Source organism: Chiloscyllium plagiosum, unplaced genomic scaffold (genome assembly GCF_037043375.1).
Source record: "Chiloscyllium plagiosum isolate Xiang-an unplaced genomic scaffold, Cpla_swu_hap1 HiC_scaffold_4, whole genome shotgun sequence".
In the NCBI taxonomy this organism is placed as follows: Eukaryota; Metazoa; Chordata; class Chondrichthyes; order Orectolobiformes; family Hemiscylliidae; genus Chiloscyllium; species Chiloscyllium plagiosum.
In genome coordinates, this window is record NW_028270142.1 from 42,961,255 (window position 1) to 42,982,699 (window position 21,445).

Consider the following 21,445-nt stretch of genomic DNA (forward strand, 5'->3'; position numbering starts at 1 on the left):
AAGCTGGTAGAATTATGTAATTTATAATGAGAGGAATTGAATACAAAAGTAGAGAATTTGACCCATTTTTGTTCAATTTGTTGTGCTGCAGTAACTCACAAGGTGAACATCTAAGTCAAAGCCTCCAAATTAACCCTTCGTTGCATCTGTATAATTTTTTTTGTTCGTTACATGGAATGTGTGAATGTTTTAAAAGTGTCAGAATAATTTTGAAAATAATTTGATAGATCAGATGTCTTGTTTTGTGTGTACTTCCAAAATCAGATATATGCTTCTGACATGCAAAAATCCACAAAGTTTACAAAAATGAAAAATGTAACTTTTAGTCTTCAAATTGGTTACCATTTCTGTGATGGGAAGAAGAACTTTCACAAGACAATTTGTTTCAGTTGATATTTAAGGGCAGTTACATTCAAAGGCAGGATGGATAAACATTTGAAAAAAAAAGAAATAGAAGGTTATGTTAGTGAAGGTCACTCTTCTGAAGCATAATTCCTGACGTAGATGTTTGTTGGGTCCAATGGCCTACTTCTGTGCTGTTAATTCTATGTAATGCAATATAAATAAACTTGTGCATTCATCAATCATAGGGTGTTAGATTAAAGCTGTTGGTGTGATTTTTCTCACTGCAGAATGTCTGGCAATGTTCTGTTTTCTCACTGAATTGATTCCAATACATAAAGTGGCTGACGCAACATTACATAAAGGCTAAACCTAATGTGACAGGACTACGACCTCTCCTTGGAAAACACAGCTATTGTGACAATTCATTCCTGATACTGTGTGCGAAGCTAGAGTATGTCTGAAGCATCTAAATGAGAACAATGAGAAAAATCAATATTCTTTCATCTCTTTGTGCATCGTCAATCTCTTCAATATGTATCTGAATAAGAAGTACTGGCAGTAAGTGAGAAATACTGGAAAAATTTAAATTGACAAACCTCCACAAAAGTTATTTAAAGACATGAGTTCATTTTGATCTCTTATGTGCAACAGTTTATGGGTGATGATTAAAAGAGTTGCTAAATATCAGCTCAATTTAACCAGTTTTTTTTAAAGTGAGGGGGCTAGATTTTCTTCTGAGAATCCATTCCTTCTTGGGTATTTGTGGACACTTGAAGAAAACTGGGTCAAAATACCTCCCCCCTCCCCCCATACAAAAAAAAGGCTTTGGGAATAAACCAAAGTGCCACTAACTGCTGAGCAGCAACTCAGCCAGGTGGCTAAAAGTGGACAGGCAGGAAGCTGGAAGAACACAGCAAGCCAGGCAGCATCATGAAATCGACAGGTGTTAAGGCAGAGTTAGTTTTCTATATCCGGTTATGTGAGGAAGGCATAGGACAGGGTTCATACAGAGTTGGCTCAGCTTTTCCTGTGTTGACCAGCAGAAATTGTTGATTCACCACAGGTGGGACAAAGATAATGTTATTTTAGCAGCAGCTATTGGCACTATATTTGGTAAAAAAAAAACCTTCAACACAATTTAGATAAATGTACATGTTCAAAGTATACTTATTTAACAAGTATCCACTATCATTTAGTAAGAACACTGTAGTCTTTTTTTGTAAAGCTTGGAATTCAGTTACACATTTATCAGGTGCCCTATTTCTTAGTGCAGTTTCTAGGTTCTTGTCTAGCACAGCATGTAGGACTTTGACTTTATCACAATGACTGCTGAGATCTGTTGCCAAGACGTTCCCTTTTTGGGCTGCTAGTTATTGATTGTGTTTGTTTTTCCTTACTGATCAGGAGTGGTTACTATGATTAGTTAAACTGATAATGATAACAGTTCCCCCTTTCAATGCTACTGATGTTTCAATGGTACTGAAGTTCAGGATCTGATGAAAATTATATGAATTGATCTGCTTTACATCTTATAATTTTACTAATCAATGCACAAAAAAGGTTAACATTTACATTCAAATTGAGCTCACACAAATAACAGCATTTTTACCAACATAGCACAGGTAAGTTTCCTGCTACTTGTCCAGCCAGGGCCAAGCTAACTGTTGGGACTTTGCTTTGCAGTGTTTATCTGATGCTAAGTAAAAATTCTAACCCTAATGAAAACTCATTGACCTGAAAAGTTAATATTGTTTCTCTTTACAGATGCTGCATGACTAGTTGCGTTTTTCCAACTTTTTTTTGAAACCCTAACCTTTTCTTAATTCTGTAAAGTGCCAGGGTGTTTGGTCAACATCAACTGCCTTGGCTCAGTACTACTAAGTCTGTATTAGAGTATCAATTATTCCAAATGACCATCTCCAGGCTTATGGACCTCAATCTTGCTTGCTACACAAGGATTATATAAGATTGCTGTGACTGAGAGAAGTTCAATCATCAAATGCTTCTTAATGGATCTTACTCGAAACATCAAGGTTGACTGTCCATTTACTTCAGATGCTCTTGCATCTACTTTACTGTCATAGCTGAATTCTCAGCTCCTAAGATAATATTTTTGTAATCTGCCCAGGATGACACATAAACAATCCTTTCTATAAATTGCCCTTTCACATCTTCCAAAGTGACGACAGCACAAAATCAGATTTTTATTTGGTTAAAGGTTGAAATTAAGTTTGAACAATGAACATATAACATTACTCTAGAAAAGATGCATATAACTTAGTATACTAACCAGTTTAGATGAAAACAAATATTAAAATATGAAACTACTATTTTGAAGGTAACATTTTCTACTTGTTATTCTTTTCTTGTAATCCTTTCCTAACCACAGGAGCTAGCCAGCCATCCTTAGTTTCCTCTGAAGGCTCCAACTGACTTGACTCAACACTCACTAAGCTCCCATAATTTTGAACAGACCTAACTGATTTAGAGTTGAACAGTTGCCCGGGTTTGTTGATTTTAAATTACATATTCAACAGCAACTGCTGCCTGTACACATAACTGAAAATTCACATAATGTGCACTTGTTTGAATGTAGTTCAGCTCTTTCCTTAAGCTTCTGAGATAATGCACAAACTTTGCAACATTTTTATTCAGTAAGACAAGGAGATGTAATTCCAACAGCAGTTGATTTTAAACTCTATTTCTAAAAGCAGCGTACAAAGATGAATCAAATTTTATTTTAAAAAGATTTACCATTAAAATGGAGAAGCAATATAGAATTTGACTTTCATTTCAATAACAACAGACTATTTCCAGCTCTTCTTGAATGAAATAGAAACTTCTCCTGTGTCTGTTACAATGAAAATAAGTTAGAGACAAAAAAACTGCAGATGTTGGAATCCAAGGTAGACAGGTAGGAGGCTGGAAGAATACAGCAAGCCAGGCAGCATCAGAAGGTGGAGAAGTTAACATTTTGGGCGTAACCCTTCTTCAGGACTGAGCTCCAAAGAGCATCTCACCCAGATCCATCCCCTACTCTGTCCCTGTAACCCTGCATTTCCCAGCCATGAAGAAGGGTTACACCTGAAACATTGATACTGTCTGACCTACTGGGTATTCATAACATTTTATGTTTTTATTTCAGGTTTGCAGCAATCACAATTTTACACAGCAAGCTCCCGCTCAAAGTAAAAAGATAACAACAAGATAATTTGGTTCAGCAGTGTTAACTGAAGGATAGGTATTAGCCACAACATTGTGGAGAATGCCTTGTTCTTCTTCAAAACATGGCCTTGGTATCTTTTACATTTATCTGAGGAAACAGGTGAGGCCTTGAGTTAATATCTTATCCTAAACAAACCATGTCAACTGGAATATTATGTCCAGTTCTTGCTGTCACACTTTTAGGAAAATTATATAAGCAGAACAGATTTGCACAAATAGTTTCAAGATTGAGGGGCTTAAGTTACATAGAATAAATCAGTAATTAGACCTCATTTAGATTAGTGTGTAGAGTTCTGGGTGCCACATTTTGGAAGGATCATAGAATATCCCACACTCTGGAAGCAGGCCATTTGGCCTAACAAGTCCACTCCGACCCTCCGAAGAGTATCCCACCCAGACCCATCCCCTACTCTATCCTTGTAACTCTGCATTTCCCATGACAAATTCATCTAGCATGCACATCCCTGGACACTATGGGCAATTTAGCATGGCTAATCCACCTAACTGAACATTTTTGCATTGTGGAAGGAAAACAGAGCACCCAGGGGACCCATGCAGACACAAGGAGAATGTGCAAATTCCACACAGACAGTCATCCAAGGGTGAAATCGAAAAACAGTTCCCTGGCACTGTGAGGCAACAATGCTAACCACTGAGCCAATGTTATGTCCTCTGAATACATTGAATAGAGTGCAGAAGTGGTTTACAAGAATGATTCCCAAGATGAGGAACTTGAGTTATGAGGTAGATTGAAGAAAAAGTTTTCTTGAAAACATCAAAGTTGACTGTCCATTTACTTCAGATGCTCTTGCATCTACTTTACTGTCATATATGAATTCTCAGCTCCTAAGATAATATTTTTGTAATCTGCCCAGGATAACACACAAAAAACCCAATCTATAAATTGCCCTTTCACATTGAAATTAAGTTTGGAACAATGAACAAATAAATATATAACATTACTCTAGAAAAGATGCTCTAGAAAAATATATAACATTACTCTAGAATAGATTGAAGAAGTTGGGATTATTGTCCTTGGAGAGCGGAAAGTCAAGAGGTTGCAGGTTTTGAAAATCATGAGCAGGCTGGATAGGTTAGATTGGCAGAAAATGTTTCCAATTATGAAAGGAACAAGAACAAGAAGGCATATGTTAAAAGTGATCTGGAAAAGAAGCAAGAGTGAAGTGAGGAAACTTTTCCAGTGGGTAGATAGAGCCTGGAATGCATGGCCTGGAACTGGGATGGAAGCAATATCAATTGAGGCATTTGAGGGCATTGGATGATTATTTGAATAAAAATAATGTGCAAGAGCATGGGGATGCAGCAGGAGATTACCACTAAGTAATGATGCTCATTTAACGAGCTGGTGGAGGCACAATAAGCCAAATTGTTTCATTGTGTGCCATAATACTAATATGATTTGAGAAATTAGAACTATTTTACTTAGAGAAAAGAAGATTGAGAGGCAGAGATATTCAAAACCATGAGGGTCTGGGCAGACTGAACTGTTCTTACTAGTGGAAGAATTGAGAATGATTTAAGGTAAGAGTCATAGAGATGTACAGCCTGGAAATAGACCCTTCGGTCCAACTCATCCATGTGACCACATATCCTAATGTAATCTAGTTCCATTTGCCAGCAATTTCTATTTTTTTGTCTCTGGTTTACAGCCTCCACAGTTTTCTCAGTTTTTTTTAAATGGAGGGATAATCTCAGTTTCTATAACTGAACAATGTTACTGATAGTTTTCCAAGTTCAGGCTCTCCTGTCAACAACTTGTACTGGATGTGATAAGCATAATTGAATTTCCAATTTGCACTCCTGATGAACTAGGCTCCCCACAGAGAATGTGATGTTGGAAATTTACTGCAATAGAGTCCTTACGCAACAGCAGCTCATTAACTGGTTGCAGTGCTAACAAGTCCAGCCAGATAAGCATTAAAAGACAGAACCAAAATAATATCTAACAGGTAGCTAAATTTAATCTTCAGTAGGATTCAGTTATGTGCACTGATTTGTTAAATGCTCAACAATTAATAATGTCAAGAAACAATATGCAGGGCTGTTTGATCATTCACAAATGTATGTCAGCTATTTCAAGGAATGGTTTAATGTTTGTACAATAGGTGACCATCATAGACCGAAAAAGTCACATGTAACTTGACCCCAATAAAATCTTCAGAGTCCATGCTGCAGAAAGGCTGAAGCTAATGGATTATGAATTTGCATAACAGTGAATAAATGGACCGCTGTGTAAGCACCAGAAAGCAGATGATAATGTGGAAAAGTACCAGAACTGTTTGGCAGACAAACAGATCTGTCATGCCTTCATCTGAAGACATCTGATGTTCAAATTAAAATGCAAACAATTCACTTTCAAGTAAAACAATGTTATTTTTCAAAGATATTTAGAGGAGAAGATATATAGCAGGCAGAGAAAAAGGTTCTGGTTCAACTTTTAAAAGGTGTAAAAAGAACTTGCATTTACTTAGAGACTTTTACAACTTTTGGACATCCTAAACCACTTCACAGCCAATAAAATTCTTTGTCTGTTGGAATGCAGGAAGCGCAGTTGCCAATTTGTGGACATCAGGGTCCCTAATACAAATATTTTTTTAAAAAAATCCAAATGAGCTGTTTTAGTGATCTTGCTTGATGTATAAAAAGTTAGCTGGGGAATTTGCCCTGCTTTTCTTTGCATAATGCTTTAGGATTTTTTCCATTCACTTGTGACAGCAAATGAGGTCTTGGTTTAATATCTCATCAAAAAGGCAATCCCTTAAATAGTGCAGCAATTGCTCTGCATTGCATTGGGAGGGTCAGATTGGATTTTGTGGTGAAGTCTCTGAAATGCAATAATGACTCAGAGGCTAGGGTGCTACCAACTGAGCCATACTGGGCTGGTACTCCTTCACAGTATCTTAACTAGAACAATCTAATCTCCTTGGCAACAAGTGAGAATGTTTGCTGGTGATTGCACAATTTTCAGCACCATTTGTGAGTCTTCAGATACTGAAGCACTCCATGTCCAATGCAGCAAAACCTGGACAATATCATGGACTGAAAAGTGGCAAATAACATTCATGGCCCACAAATGCCAGACAGTGACCAATCCAATAAGATAGAATCTAACCATCGTTCAATGGCTGTGCCGTCACTGAATCACCCACTATCAACATCCTGAGTGTTAGAACCTGAACTGGACTAACCATACTAATACAGTGGCTATAAGGGCAGGTCAGAGGCTAGGAATCAGTGAGTAACTCACCTCCTGACCCCCCCCCAAAGCCTGCCTACCATCCACAAGGCACAAGTCATCATGTGATTGAGTATTCTCCATTTGCTTGGATGAGTGCAGCTCTAACAACACTCAAGAAGCTTCACACTAGGATAATGCAGTCTGCTTGATTGGCACCACATCCACAAACATCCACTCTGTTCATCTCCCCCACTCAGTAGCAGCAGTGTGTACCATCTACAACATGTAGTGCAGAAATTTGCCAAAGATCCTGAGACAGTTCCATGACCCCTTCCATCTTGAAGAACAGAACCAGCTGAAAGTTCCTTTCCAAGCAATTCGTCATCCTGGCTTGGAAATATATTGCTGCTGTTTCAGTGTCACTGGGTCAAAATCCTGGAACTCTTTCCTAACGAGTTTGTGGGTCTACCTACAACAGACTGCAGCACTTCAAGAAGGCAGCTCACTACAAAACTCTCAAGGACAACTAGGCAAAAATGCTGGCCCAGCTAGAAAGGGCCACACCCCATGAATGAATAAAAAACATTCTCTCATATAATGGGTATGTGCCTTTGTGATTCACAATATCCAGACAAGCAATATTTCAAAATTTGTGTGTTTTGTTCCAGCCTCCCTTTGTTCTATTCTCATAGCGTCTTGATCTCAGCACTTTTGATCAAGAATGTAGAAGGAAAGATCTATGGGAATGTGCTCAGTCGGGGAAAGTGGAGCAGTCAGTACTGGAATTAAACCAACATGCATATAAGCAGTTGTTTGGTAGTATGATTGATGGTTGCTGAAAACAAGATGTTGTTGAAACTTTTCATTTTGCACTCATCAGGACAATTCAAGAATACCAAATTTCAGATGATCCCCACAATTCATACCAAGGAGAAAAGGGTGCATTTTGGTGGGCATATCGACTCTGGATGAAACTGGCATGGAGAGAGCAAAGGGGAACAATTCCAATTGGGCAGCACTTTTTGAGCAAACCTTAGTACATTAATAGCTATACTAACAACAATTTAAGATCACCAATCAAGCTTATAATGTGTCTCAATTGCACTTGCTAGAAATGACATACATTCATAAACAGGGACCCCTTCTCTGCAGACAAAAGGAATATGTTCTTATATCTGGAATCTTATGATGTTGTGATGAGTGCAAGATGACAGAAACATGAAGCACCAGGGACACAATGTGTCTCCATGATTAGCACTGCTGTCTCACAGTGCCAGGGACCTAGATTCAATTCCACCCTCAGGCAACTGTCTTTTTGGGGTTTGCAAATTCTCTCCGTGTCTGCATGGGTTTCGTATGGGGTGCTCATGTTTCCTCCTACAGTTCAAAGACGTGCATTTTAGATGGATTAGCCATAGAATCCAGGGATGTGCAGGTTAAATGGATTAGCTATGGGAAATGCAGGGTTGTGGAGATATGGTGGGCGATCAGTCTGGATGGTATGCTGTTCAGATGTTTGGTGTGGACTCGATGGGCCAAATGGTCTGTTCCATATTGTAGGGATTCTATGATAGAAGCATAAATAATAGGTGCAAAAGTAGACCATTTGCCTCTTTGGGACTTCGCTATTCTCTTCCCATACCCTCTACTTCCTTTAGCCCTAAGAACTATATCTGACTTCTTTTTGAAAATAATCAATATTTTGGACTCAGCTACTTTCTGTGGAAGAGAATTCCTCAGACCCACCACTCTCTGGGTGAAGAAATTTCTCCTCATCTCAGTCCTAAATAGTCCACCCTATATCCTTAGACTGTAACCCCTCGTTCTGAACTTCAATAGGGAGTCTTGGGGAGCATTCTTTTAGCATTTATCCTGACTAGTCCTGTTAGAATGGTATAGGTTTTATGAAATCCCCTCCTATTCTTGAAAACTCCTGTGAATATAGTCCAACCAACCCAGTCTGTCTTCATACATCAGTCGTGACATTCCAGGAATTCATCTGGTAAACTTTCATTGCACACCTTACATAACCAGAACATCCCTTCTCAGATAAGGTGACCAAGCCTGCATGGAGTACTCCAGTAATCACATCAAGACTATACAATTGCAGCAAGGCATTCCTCTTGCACATACCATGTACACAATTCCTCTTATGAAGACCAATATATCATTTACCTTCAATCACCTGCTGCTCCTGCCTGCTTACTTTGAGTGATTGGTACACCCAGGTCCTGTTGCCCCATTTTCCAACTTATCCTAACTTAGATCATCTACCTTCCTGTTTTTGCTACCAAATACTTCATCTCCATACATTCACCAATTCACTCACTTGCTCAAATCACACTGAAACATCTCTGCATCCTCCTCATAGTTCCCTTTCCATCCAGCAAACATGGGAGACATTACATTTTCTTCCCTCATCTAAATCATTTATATAAATTGTGAATAACGGGTCCAATCTCTAGTCCCTGAAGTACCCCAATAGTCACTGGCTACCACTCAGAAAATGACCCATTTATTTCTACTCTTTGTTTCTGGACTGCTAACCATGTCTCTACCCATGTTAGTACATTACCCCTGAACCCATGCTCTTTAATTTTACATGCTAATCTCTTACATGGGGTCTTATCAAAAGTCTTCTGAAGTGTCTCTCTTTTCAGCAATACAAATAACACAATAAACTATAATAGAATAGAATTGAAATTCTAAATTGTTCATCAGCATCAACATTGTCTAGATTTGGTAAAGTTTTGGCGCAGAACCCATTTCCAGTATGATTCTGGCCCTTTTGGATTTGTTTTAAAATAGTGAGGTGGTGAGGGCAGATAAGAGAGTTTTTCTTTTGCTTAAATTGCCACTATTGTGATATCACTTTTGGACTGGGCTGATAGAATACTTGGACTGCTATAAGTGCTGATACTTTGTGTCTATAACATGGCCAATGATTAGTGTGCTGGCAAGAAGAGTTTTGCTTGGCATAAGTGAGCAAGTATAATACTGAATACAAATGGTAGTTGCTTTATGAGAGGGGTCAGCATTACTGTTGAGGCAGAGCAGACAGGAATAAGTCTGGAACAAAAACCAAAATTGCTGGAAAAACTCAGCAAGTCTAGCAGCATGTGTGGAAACAAAGCAAAGTTAATATTTCGAGTCCAGTGACTCTTCTTAAGAAGTGATTGTACCTAGGTAAAGGTACATATACTAAATATGGGGAGGCTTGTGGGGTAAGTAATAGGTGGATACGAAACCTGGAAAGAGAAGAAAACAGTTGGACAGAAAAAGGAATGAATACACATCAGCCTGGGAAAATGAGTAGCTGCCAATGTGGACTGTTAGTGGCTGACAATGGGATTGCTTGTACTAGCAGCCCCTGTGATCACAAGGTATGACATGTGAAGGTTAGGAAAAAGACATGAGAGATGCTCATGCACTAAAATTGTTGAACTTGATATTGAGTCCAGAAGGCTGCAGGGTTCCCAAGTGGAATATGAGGTGCTATTCTTCCAGCTTGTGCTGAGCTTCACTGGAGGACTGCAGCAAGCCTGAAAAAGAGATATTGGCAAGGAGAAACGGTGGTGTGTTGAAGTAGCAGGCAACTGGAAGCTCAGGGTCATTTCTACAGACAAGGTAGGTGTTCTGCAAAGTGGTCGCCCAGCCTCCGCTTTGTCTCCCCAGTGTTGAGGAGAACGTATTGTGAACAATGAATACAGTAGGCTAGATTGAGTGAAGTGCAAATAAATTGTTGTGTGGTGTCTGATAGTTGCTCTGACTCCATCACATCTGTTTCAATGAAGCCAACTTGTAGCATATAAACCAACCTTTTCCTAGCTACATTCATATCTGAAGAAGAGTCGCTGGACCTGTAATATTAATTCTGCTTTCTCTCCACAGATGCTGCCAGACTTGATGAGCTTTTCCAGCAATTTCTATTTTTGTTTCTGATTTCCAATATCTGTAGTTCTTTGATTCTTTTGAATAAAGTTTGGATATGACGTGATTTTTCAACTGCTGTAACCCATTTTATGCCTTTTCCCCCAGCTTTCTGATAGAATTCTGGACCCTAGATCCCACAAGCCCTAAGAGCTGGACATCAAAAGCACAACTGAAATTTAGAAGAATAAGGGGTGATCTTATTGAAATATGTAAAATTCTGAGGGGGCTTGACAAGGTAGTGTTTGAGAGGCCTTGTCTTTAAATTGGCTACTGTGGGATATTTAATGTAAATGTTTTTAACACTCAATCTTGATGTGTTATAAGAAGTTGAAACATTGAACATGTCGGCACAGAAAATAAGCTCAAATAATCCATTTTCACCCATTCATTTCCTAAATTTCATGAAGCTGTTTTTAAAAACCTGAAAATTAATAAACTGACTAGTATTATGGACCAGACCAAAGCCCCTCAAAATATATTCAGAAGATAGTCTAGATCCTAACTTTTTCTTCTTTTAAAGGTAAATGTAACATGTTGCAATCCAGATGCAATGTGATTGGTCAACTATTCAACGTTAAGCAAAACACACTTTATTCATAAATTATAGTTAAAATACAGACAAAAGAAAGAAGAAATTGGAATAACTTAACTCCATTGGAAAATTTAACCCAATTATAGGTTTTTAAACTACTAAACAGTAACTGTTCAAATATAGTAACATCCCATAAACAATTGCCTTGGCAAAAGCAAATTCAGTAAAATAGATAGTCTCATAGATAATTCTTCACTCCAGGAGGAAAAGCATCAAGAGAAAACTATGAGAGGGAGAGTAGCAGCGAGATATACACTGCAGCTCCCAAACCCAGCTTTCAAACCCCAGCAACTGCTATTGAAAAACTAAAACGCCTGGCTTTGTGGGACCTTGACCCCACCCATTCAGGCTGCTTCTATTGTTCCATCTCTTAAAAAAAATCTCAAGGCCTCACAAGCTGTTTATTTTATTAGATTTGAATAGATAGCTCATTGTCTCTTAAAATCTCTCTTCAAAGAAAGGACAAAATATACCTCTTAAAGCCATAGTATTGTCATACTAGTTGTATGAAAGTGTAACACATTTTTATCAGTTTGAGTACAGATAATACAGTTAAATCCAGAATGAAAAAGATACATATTTCTTTATGATGTTTGTGAGCACTAGGTTTAGTCTAAGTAATATTTCACAGCTGTGTACAATACCAGTGGAATTGGTGAAACATCCAAAAACTTTTAATGTTGGAAAATATTCCAAGTGCTCACAGGAGTGTAAGTAGACAAAGGTTGATGGTGTGCCTAAAAGGGTGACATTAAGACATAATGACCAAAAACTACTTCAGAAAGGTAGGTTTTGGGAGTGTCAATGAAGGGGGCTGAGAGGCTTTGGGAGGTAATACCTGAGTTTTGAGCTTCAGCAGTTGAAGATACACCCATTGATGTTGGGGTGAAGGGAACTGAGAATGTACAACACAAGGCCAGATTTGGATACATGCAAAATTCATACATACTTTCAGGCTGAAGGGAGTTGCAAAAGGGCTGACAAGATCATGAAGAGATTTGAAAATAAGTTTGGTGCAGAGACAACATACAGGGAGCACAGTGGACAATGTCTTAGAATATCAGGAGCAGAGTTTTGGATAAGATGAAGGAGAGGTAATTGTACTCAAAATATTCACTCTGTTTTCGCTTCACAGGTGCTGTCAGACCTGCTGAGTTTCTCCAGCATCTGCATTAATTTGGAGGAGCATTAATTTATCAAAGATTCCAGGATAGAGTAGTCATGATTTGGAGATGCCGGTGTTGGACTGGGGTGCACAAAGTTAAAAATCACACAACACCAGGTTATAGTCCAACAGGATAGAGTAGCTAAGTCTGGAAATAAAATCACAGAGTAGGATTTGAGCACCAGTTCAGATGGACAATATTTTGTGGGTAAAATATTTTTTTGTTTCAAAAATTTACTTTATTCATAAAATACTTTAATGGTCTGTACAGTTGGACATGCCATACATATGTAAACATTCCATTTGTTTGCATACCAAAAACAGAGTAATCATTCCTATTTACAGGTCTGTACGATTACATTTTTAGCTGAGGCGTCAGCAGAGCCCAAATGACTGCGCGGGCCCCCTGTTCTTCTTTAGGCAGGCAGATGTTACACGGTGGTCTTTCCCCACCGCGCCTTGGCGGCAGCTGCCCCAAGCTTCAGCGCGTCTCTCAACACGTAGTCCTGGACCTTGGAATGTGCCAGTCTGCAGCACTCAGTCGGCGTCAACTCCTTCAGCTGGAAGATCAGCAGGTTTCGGACCGCCCAGAGAGCGTCCTTCACCGAGTTGATGATCCTCCAGGCACAGTTGATGTTCGTCTCGGTGTGCGTCCCGGGGAACAGACCGTAGAGCACGGAGTCCCGCGTCACGGCGCTGCTCGGGACGAACCTCAACAAACACCACTGCATTCCTCTCCAGACTTCCTCTGCGTAGGCACATTCCAGAAGGAGGTGTGTGACAGTCTCGTTCCCCCCCCGCAGCCGCTTCGAGGGCAGCGTGCGGTGCGGCTGAGAGTCCGGGCGTGCATAAAGGATCTCACAGGCAGAGCCCTTCTCACCACCAGCCAAGCCATGTCTTGGTGCTTGTTGGAAAGTTCTGGCGATGAGGCATTCTGCCAAATGGCTTTGACAGTCTGCTCAGGGAACCGCTCGACAGGATCCGCCCTCTCTTTTTCCCGAAGGGTCTCAAGGACACTACGTGCTGACGACTTCTTAATGGACTTGTGGTCAAAGGTGTTTTTCTTCATAAATTTCTCCACGAAGGACAGGTGATACGGAACGGTCCAACTACTCGGAGCGTTCCGCGGCAGCGAGGCCAAGCCCATCCTTCGCAACACCGGGGACAGGTAGAACCTCAGTACGTAGTGACACTTGGTGTTTGCGTACCGGGGATCCACGCACAGCTTGATGCAGCCACACACAAAGGTGGCCATCAGGGTGAGGGTGGCATTGGGTGTATTTTTTCCCCCGTTGCCCAGATCTTTATACAGTGAGTCCCTTCGGACCCGGTCCATCTTTGACCTCCATATAAACTGGAAGATGGCCCAGGTGACTGCAGCGGCACAGGTTCTGGGAATAGGCCAGACCTGTGCCACGTATAATAGCAATGACAGTGCCTCACACCTGATGACCAGGTTTTTTCCCGCGATGGAGAGCGACCGTAGCTTCCATCTGCCCAGTTTCTGCCTCACTTTGCTGATACGCTCCTCCCAAGACTTGGCGCATGCCCCAGCCCCTCCGAACCAAATACCCAGCACCTTCAGGTGGTCAGTCCTGACGGTGAAGGGATCGAGGATTGGTCGGCCCAGTTCCCGAAGAGCATGGCCTTGCTCTTGCCTCGGTTTACCTTGGCCCCCGAGGCCCGTTCGAACTGGTCACAAATGCACATGAGTCTGCACACGGACAGCGGATCTGAGCAGAAAACGGCAACATCATCCATGTACAGGGAGGCCTTAACCTGCAGGCCCCCGCTGCCAGGAATAGTCACCCCTCACAGGCTCGCATCCTTCCAGATGGACTCGGCAAATGGCTCTATGCAGCACACAAACAAGGCAGGAGAGAGGGGGCAGCCCTGCCTGACTCCAGATCTGACTGGGAAGCTATCTGATTCCCACCCGTTGATTGAGACTGCACTGACAATGTTGGTGTAGAGCAGTCTGATCCAATTGCAGATTCCCTCTCCAAAGCCCATTTTGGAGAGAACATCTCTCATATACGTGTGTGTGATATCCTGTCAAAGGCTTTCTCCTGGTCCAGGCTGATCAGGCAGGTGTCCAACCCTCTGTCCTGCACGTAGGCAATCGTATCCCTGAGGAGTGCGAGACTCTCAGCGATCTTCCTGCCCGGCACAGCACAGGTTTGGTCAGGGTGAATCACCGATCCTAGAGCAGACCTGACCCGGTTGGCGATTACCTTTGACAGAATTTTGTAATCTGCATTCAACAGTGAGATTGGTCTCCAATTTTTGAGTTCCTCCCTCTCCCCCTTCCGCTTGTAGACGAGGGTGATGATGCCTTTCCTCATAGATTCACTCATGGTACCTGCCCGAAGCTTACTGACATACACCTCCAGCAGGTCCTGGCCAATCAAGTCCCATAGAGCGAAATAGAACTCGACCAGTAAGCCGTCGCTTCCGGGAGTTTTATTCTTTTCGAAGGACTCGAGGGCCTTGGTCAGCTCGTCCAGAGATAGCGGCTGGTCCAGCCTCTCCCGTGTTCTGTCGTCTAAAACCTCTGTGATAGAGGACAGGAACGACTGGGAGGCCGCGCTGTCGGTCGGCTTCGCGTCATACAGACTGGCGTAGAAGGATTTACTGATCCTCATGACGTCAGCCTGAGATGACGTTAGCGAGCCATCTTCTTCCTTCAGGCTGCTGAGCACAGAGCTCTCTTTGTGCACCTTCTGGAAGAAGAAACGTGAGCATGTCTCATCCTGCTCCACCGAGTGGACACTGGACTGGAAGATTATCTTGGAAGCCTCCGAAGCAAAGAGCGTGGCTTACTGGCCCTTCACCTCCTTGAGGTCCTCCGTGACATCCACCCCCATCGTCTGCAGCAGGAGCAGGTTCTGCATACTTTCCTGGAGCTGGGACAGTTTTCCCCGCCTCTCTCTCGCCTCCTTTGAGGATGAAGAACCTCTTGATGTTCCCTTTTACTGTTTCCCACCAGTCCGCTGGGGACTCAAAGAGGGGCTTCACGGTTCTCCAACCTGCGTAGTCCCTCTTGAGCTCCTCAATGTTTCCCGGGGTCAACAGCTTGGTGTTCAGCTTCCACGTTCCCTTACCAGCCCGCTGCTCGTCCTGTAGGTGACAGTCGGCTAGCAGGAGGCAGTGGTCGGAGAAGAACACCGGCTTGACGTCGGTGGATCTGACCGAAAGCGTTCAGGACACAAACAGGTAATCTATCCTTGAGCGGATAGACCCGTCTGCCCGTGACCAGGTGTATCTACGCTGCGCTCCATCTGCAGGGGCGCTGAAGACGTTGTGGAGCTTGGCATCTTTTACCGTGTCCATCAGGGCTCTGGACGTGGTGTCCAGTTTACTGTCCCCCCCGCCGGATCGTCCATCTGCATCAATGATACAGTTGAAGTCTCCGGCCAGAATGACCGGCCTGGACGTAGCCAGCAACAGTGGAAGCTGCTGCAGGATGGCCAACCATTCACTCTTACCCACTGGGGCGTACACATTAATCAGTCTCAGGGGAGCATTCCTGTACATGATGTCGGCGACGAGGAGGCGCCCGCCCACCACCTCCTTAACCTCGGAGATGGTGAGGTTGCCTCCTCTCAACAGGAGGCCCGGCTATCATTGCCCCCTGACCAAACTGACGGCCCATGGGCCCATAAGCTCGACCATCTCCTGTAGCTGCTGAGGTGCGGTATCCCACACTCCTGCAGAAACAGGACGTCGGCTTTAACGTTGGCCAGGAAGGCCATCGTAGAAACACATCGCGTAGCCGATTTGATGCTATGCACATTGATGCTGGCAACTCTTATTTTAACAGTTTACAAGGTTAACAGTGTCCATTTGCTGCTGGTCTTGCCCCTCTGGGGTAGCTGTGTGCATTCCCGTGGTGAACTGCGAACTGGTGATCTGAAACAAACAGAAATTGCTGGCAAAGCTCAGGAGCTTTGGCAGCATCTGTGGGGAGAACTAATGTTTCGAGTCCGGTGACTATTTTCTTCATATTTTTTAGTGGTCTCGGGACAGAGAGTAGATGTGTGATTAGAAGCTCAGATCGGTTAAAAAGGATATAAGTGTGAGAACGGGGACAATCAATCTAACAACAGAGACTGTGGAGAAGTCCTGAAAAATGTTTATGCCTTCTTAATTAACATTAAATCCAATGCGCCAGTCTATCCTCTAGATTAGAACCCAGACAGCCAATCTCGCCTGTTTAAAACTATAGCCTGCAGCACCAGTACTGCAACTAGGGAACAAAGCGCAACACTGCAGCCGTTTCTCGAGTTGAAACCCCCTGTTTGACCGAGCCGGGGGTGGGGGCTCTAAAGGTAGTGTACGTGACTTGTGACGTGTCCAAGAGGCAGGAGGTTGTTGTTGTGGTGGTGGCGCCGGCTCGGAGCTGGCATTGGCAGACTGTGACAGTGACAACGACAACGTCTCAGTGAGTACCAGAGCTTTGGCCAGCGACAGTGTGGGAACAAATGGAGGCTCTGCTGGTGAAAGAGCTACATGAGACAGTGCGTGAACTATTCCACACACAGTTTAATGATAAGAGTCTGTAACAACAGCCGCAATGTATCTGGTTGGTGAAATGTATCTGAGACATTGCAATGCTGATAGTGTTTCTTTTCGATACAATGTGTCCCTGTGATACAATGTGTCTGTTTTTAAATGTGTATTGACATTGCCCGGTAGATATCACGGACTGTTCTGTGAAAAGATCACCCAGCCTTTGCCAAATGCTCAATGCTGCCTCTGATGAAGAAGGAAAGAAATATGGTGATGTGTGAGAATCCGGCCCACTCATCCACCTGCTAGTCCTTTTTACAGAGCAGCCTCTGCCCGAGGCCTAAGAATATTTCTTCCCGCGTTATTGCATGTGGGTGTTATTGATGTTGCTCTTATTTGACGTGCTGTCGGGTGAAAGCAGGGAATTATTCGAAAATATATCAGCCCTGTAACTCCGTTGAAAAGCCAGTGTGAGTGGTTTGTAATATTCATGTTTTGACTCTGATGTGCAAAGTGTGTTGGATCAAAAAGACTAAAAATAATGTATGGCCCAAAAATTTACAAACATTGAAAATTACTCTCTGATCTCATCCCCAGATTTATCTCTTTTCCTGTAGTATTAAAGGGAAATGCCATACTAGCAGATAAACTTCACAACTATGATCCAGATATAAGAGCATCCAATTGCAATGCCGTAAGAAGACTTTTAAAAAACGTGGCTATTTTCGCACCTTAACACACTCTTGAGTTTCAAACTACGTAGCATTTGCTATATTTTTTGAAACGCAGTAGTTTCTCAATCTCTTTTTCTCGCCAGAGGCGTGGTGATCCTCAGGTTGAACTCACCATTGGTGTCTCTCATGAAAGAACAGCCCTGGTCACTGCTGTAAAACTGGCGAGTGCTAAGTTCTGATAGTTGATTAATGTGTGTTAATGGTGTAATACAATTACTTGTTGTCTTCCAAAATCTGCTTCTAATCTCTAGCCTATACTCATCCTTGTTTTTCACACTTTGGTCCCCATTTTTAATATTGTGTGGTGCAAATGAAATGTACTGAGTGTAACTGAACATTGGTTAGCATCCCCACTTTTCAAAATGCATGATGGATATTCCATTGGTTTCATTTTCTCCTCTCAACTAAAAGCAGTGACTTTTGCTAAGTTCAAATGTGTTCACTGTTAACCTTCATATATCTTACACAGTTTTTTTTGATAAAAGTCATCATGTGACCATTTCTGCCTTTCACTCTAAAACCTTTGTCTTTCATTCCTGGAAAGGTTGGGGTTTAGAGGTTAAGCGATTGAAATGTCTTAAATGGATGCACATAATGGGCCGTTGCCAAACTTCACTACATTTTATATCCATGTAATTTTCTTTACTGTTGACTTACGTCAGCAGTAGCTCAGTAGATCAAAAGGTTGTGGACTCAAGTTCCACTCCAAACTTCAGCACAATCTAGGGGAACACTCCAGTGTAATATTGATGGAGTGCTGCTCTGTCAGAGGTGCTGTCTTTCAGCTGAAAAGTAAAATAGAGATCATAACTTCCCCCTCAGGTGGATGTATGAGAGTCTGGACCATTATTTCAAAGAAGAGCAGGGATGATTCCCCCACTGGTGTCTTGACCAATGTTTATTCCCTCAACACTATTCTGAAACAGGTTCTCTAGTCATTGTCGCATTGTTACTTCTGGGAACTTGCTGTGCACAAATGAGCTGTATTATAACAATCTCTATACTTAAGAAGCACTTGTTCAGCTGCAAACCACTTTGGGATGTCCTGGGAAAGCTTCAATACTGTATAAATGCAAGTCTTTTCTTAAACAGAGCAGTAGTCTTGTAGTGTTGTAACACAGCTACTGATTTCCTGTCACCACCTTTGTTCTACTGGCTAAGACCCATTACATCTCTCAAGCTTTCCATAAAAGATGTGTGGCCTTATAATACCATATATGAACAACACATCACGTGTTAACAATAATCCTCCAGCTGTACCATGTAGCTCATTGAAACAGGTAAGGACAATTCAGCTCCAGGAGCCTGATCCCCAGCACCCCCAACCACATCCTGATTGATGTTTCTTAATGTCATTGGACTGCTTTGGCTCTTTACCATTTATACTCTCTTGTAGAAAATAGCTATTAATTTCAGTTTCAAATGTGAAATTCAACTTCTGAGCCTCAAAAGCTTTTTTTCTACGAAAAAGTTCCAGATTTCCAGTACCCTTTGACAAACACCTTCCTGATATCATTCCAAGCAATCTTAATTACTCTAATTTTAATATTCTGCTATCTTGTTCTGTACTCTGTCCCATCAAGTGAATACCTGGCTTGTCTATGTAATTTGTTTTCATAACCCACTTTTAGGCCAAGTATCATACTGATGAATCTGTGCTGCAACCCTGTTAAAGTATCCTTCCTGGTATCCATTGCTCAGAAACAAATGCAGTGCTTCAAATGATTTCTAAACAAAGTTTTTTTGTAACTAAAGCATAACTTCAATGTCTTTGTATTCCAGCTATTCTGAGATAAAGCTAGCTTTCTATTAGCTTTTAGTTTTTCCCTCTGTACTTAGTCCAAAACTACTGCAAATCCTACTTCTCTCAAAATCCTTTGGTCTAACATTCTTTGATGCAAACTGGATAAAATTATTCTGCCATATTTTTACTCACTCACTCATAACCTATCAATTTCTCTTTACAATGTTCTGCTTCCGTCTGCATTATCTGCTGTGCCACTTAAATTATCATCATCAGAAAACTTGGAGGCATTGCTTAACTGGAACCTAATGTAAGTCTCTGTCTTCCTTCATCCAGATAATATATAAGTGCAATGAAAAGCTGCAGCCCCAGTACCAATCCCATTCTGCCAATTTGAATACAAAACCATTAACATCATTCTTTGTCTCCTCCCTCCTTATCCAATTTTCCCCATCCAAATAATCTGGCTGCTGCTAATTATATGTGCCCTCATCTTTGTCAACAGTCTTGTATATGGATTACCTGGAAGTTCCTGTAAACAGTGTCCATGGATATACTCCCTTTATTGTTGGCGATCACATGGGGTAATGCTAACTTCATTCTTTGAGCTCGTCAAATAGAAAAATATCACAGCTGACCAAAGTGTACAAGTTAAGACTATTGGCCTGACTTATTTGTAGATAAATTGGAACAAGGAAGTCAAATGCTGTAGAAAAAGCATAAAAGATCCTGAGGGATGTTGACAGGGTGCATGTGAAGAGAATGTTTCCTCTTATAGCCGAATCAAGACCATGGGTCACTATTTTAAAATAAGGAGTCAACCATTTAAGACATAGATAAAGAAAATATTTTCTCATAGCGCGCCATGAGTCTTTGGAATTCTCTCAAAAGGCAATGGAAACACAGCTTTGAATATTTTTAGGTGGGCTGGATGGATTCCTAATGATCAAGGGGGTGAAGATTATCGGGGATAGGATGGAACCTGGAGTGATCAGATCAGCCAAACAATCTGGCTGCTGCTAATTATATCTTATTGAATGGCGAAGCAGTGTTGATAAGCTGATTAGCCTACCCCTGCTCCTAATTCACATGACCCATATGTAATACACTATCAGAGTTTGGTTGTGTGATGTGTTGAGTTTATTTCTAGGATTTTACTTCAGCTGCATGATCTGCCTCTATCTTGTGAGCTGACATCAAATGAGACCTGATTATGGGAGTAAGCCAGCTGTGCTAATTACACTTTTTTTTGTGTTGCATTTGTTAATTCTTTGTGGGAATATTCAAGAAAGGTTTGCAAGTGAAAGTGGCTGGTTACAACCACACTAACCAGATTTAATGTTTGTTCAGATAGAGCCTTGTATAGCCACTCAGCAAGACCCACTGCACCCTACTACTTTCCCATTTGACAACCTGCATGAACACCTCATGATGGAACTCTAAATGTGACCCCTTCTCATAAAGCATTGTATGACACTGTATACCTGATCCATATTATCCTTGGTCTGACTCTCATATAGTAACTTGTGATTCCTTGTACTGTGCTTGGTAAACCGCCTACCCACCCCCACTCAGTCCCCATATAGTGCTTCACAGGGTAGACATGAAGAGTCTAGGCCCAGAGGGCATAATCTCAGAATAAGGAGTCGCACATTCAAGGCAGAAATGAAGAGGGATTTTTCTCTCAGCGAGTAGTGAATTTGTGGAATTCTTTCCTGCAGAGGGCTGTTGAGCCTGTATCATTAAGTGTATTCAAGGCTGTGAAAGTCAGATTTTTAAAAAATCAGTAAGGAAATCAAGGGTTGTGGGGAAATGGCAGGAAAATGGAGTTGTGGATTATCAGATCAGCCATGACCCTATTGAGTGGCAGAGCAGACTGAATGGAATAAATGGCCTACTTCCACTCCTGTGTCTTGTCTTGAAGAGGAATCCAAAACTGTACTTACTAAGGACTGTAAATAGTTTAAATGTTGGTATATGTTGCTCCATTTTCAAG

At 41.7% G+C, this 21,445-nt stretch overlaps 1 protein-coding gene across 10 annotated transcripts in view; it reads left to right on the plus strand.

The window, feature by feature from the left end:
- The window catches only part of pomgnt2 (protein O-linked mannose N-acetylglucosaminyltransferase 2 (beta 1,4-)), a 41,792-nt gene that overhangs the window by 5,335 nt on the left and 15,012 nt on the right, over positions 1 to 21,445 (plus strand). For 3 of the 10 annotated variants that reach the window (XM_043688706.2, XM_043688705.2, XM_043688707.2), the window contains exon 2: positions 3,491 to 3,670. The exons of 2 other annotated variants lie outside the window; for them this stretch is intronic. The gene's annotated coding sequence lies outside the window, so the exon portion shown is untranslated. Of the gene's footprint in view, positions 1 to 633; positions 904 to 3,490; positions 3,671 to 10,660; positions 10,767 to 10,807; positions 10,938 to 16,728; positions 16,904 to 16,958; positions 16,980 to 21,445 lie in introns of those variants that run through there. 5 more of the 10 variants (XR_006311466.2, XM_087986191.1, XM_043688710.2 and 2 more) reach the window with 5 other exon arrangements.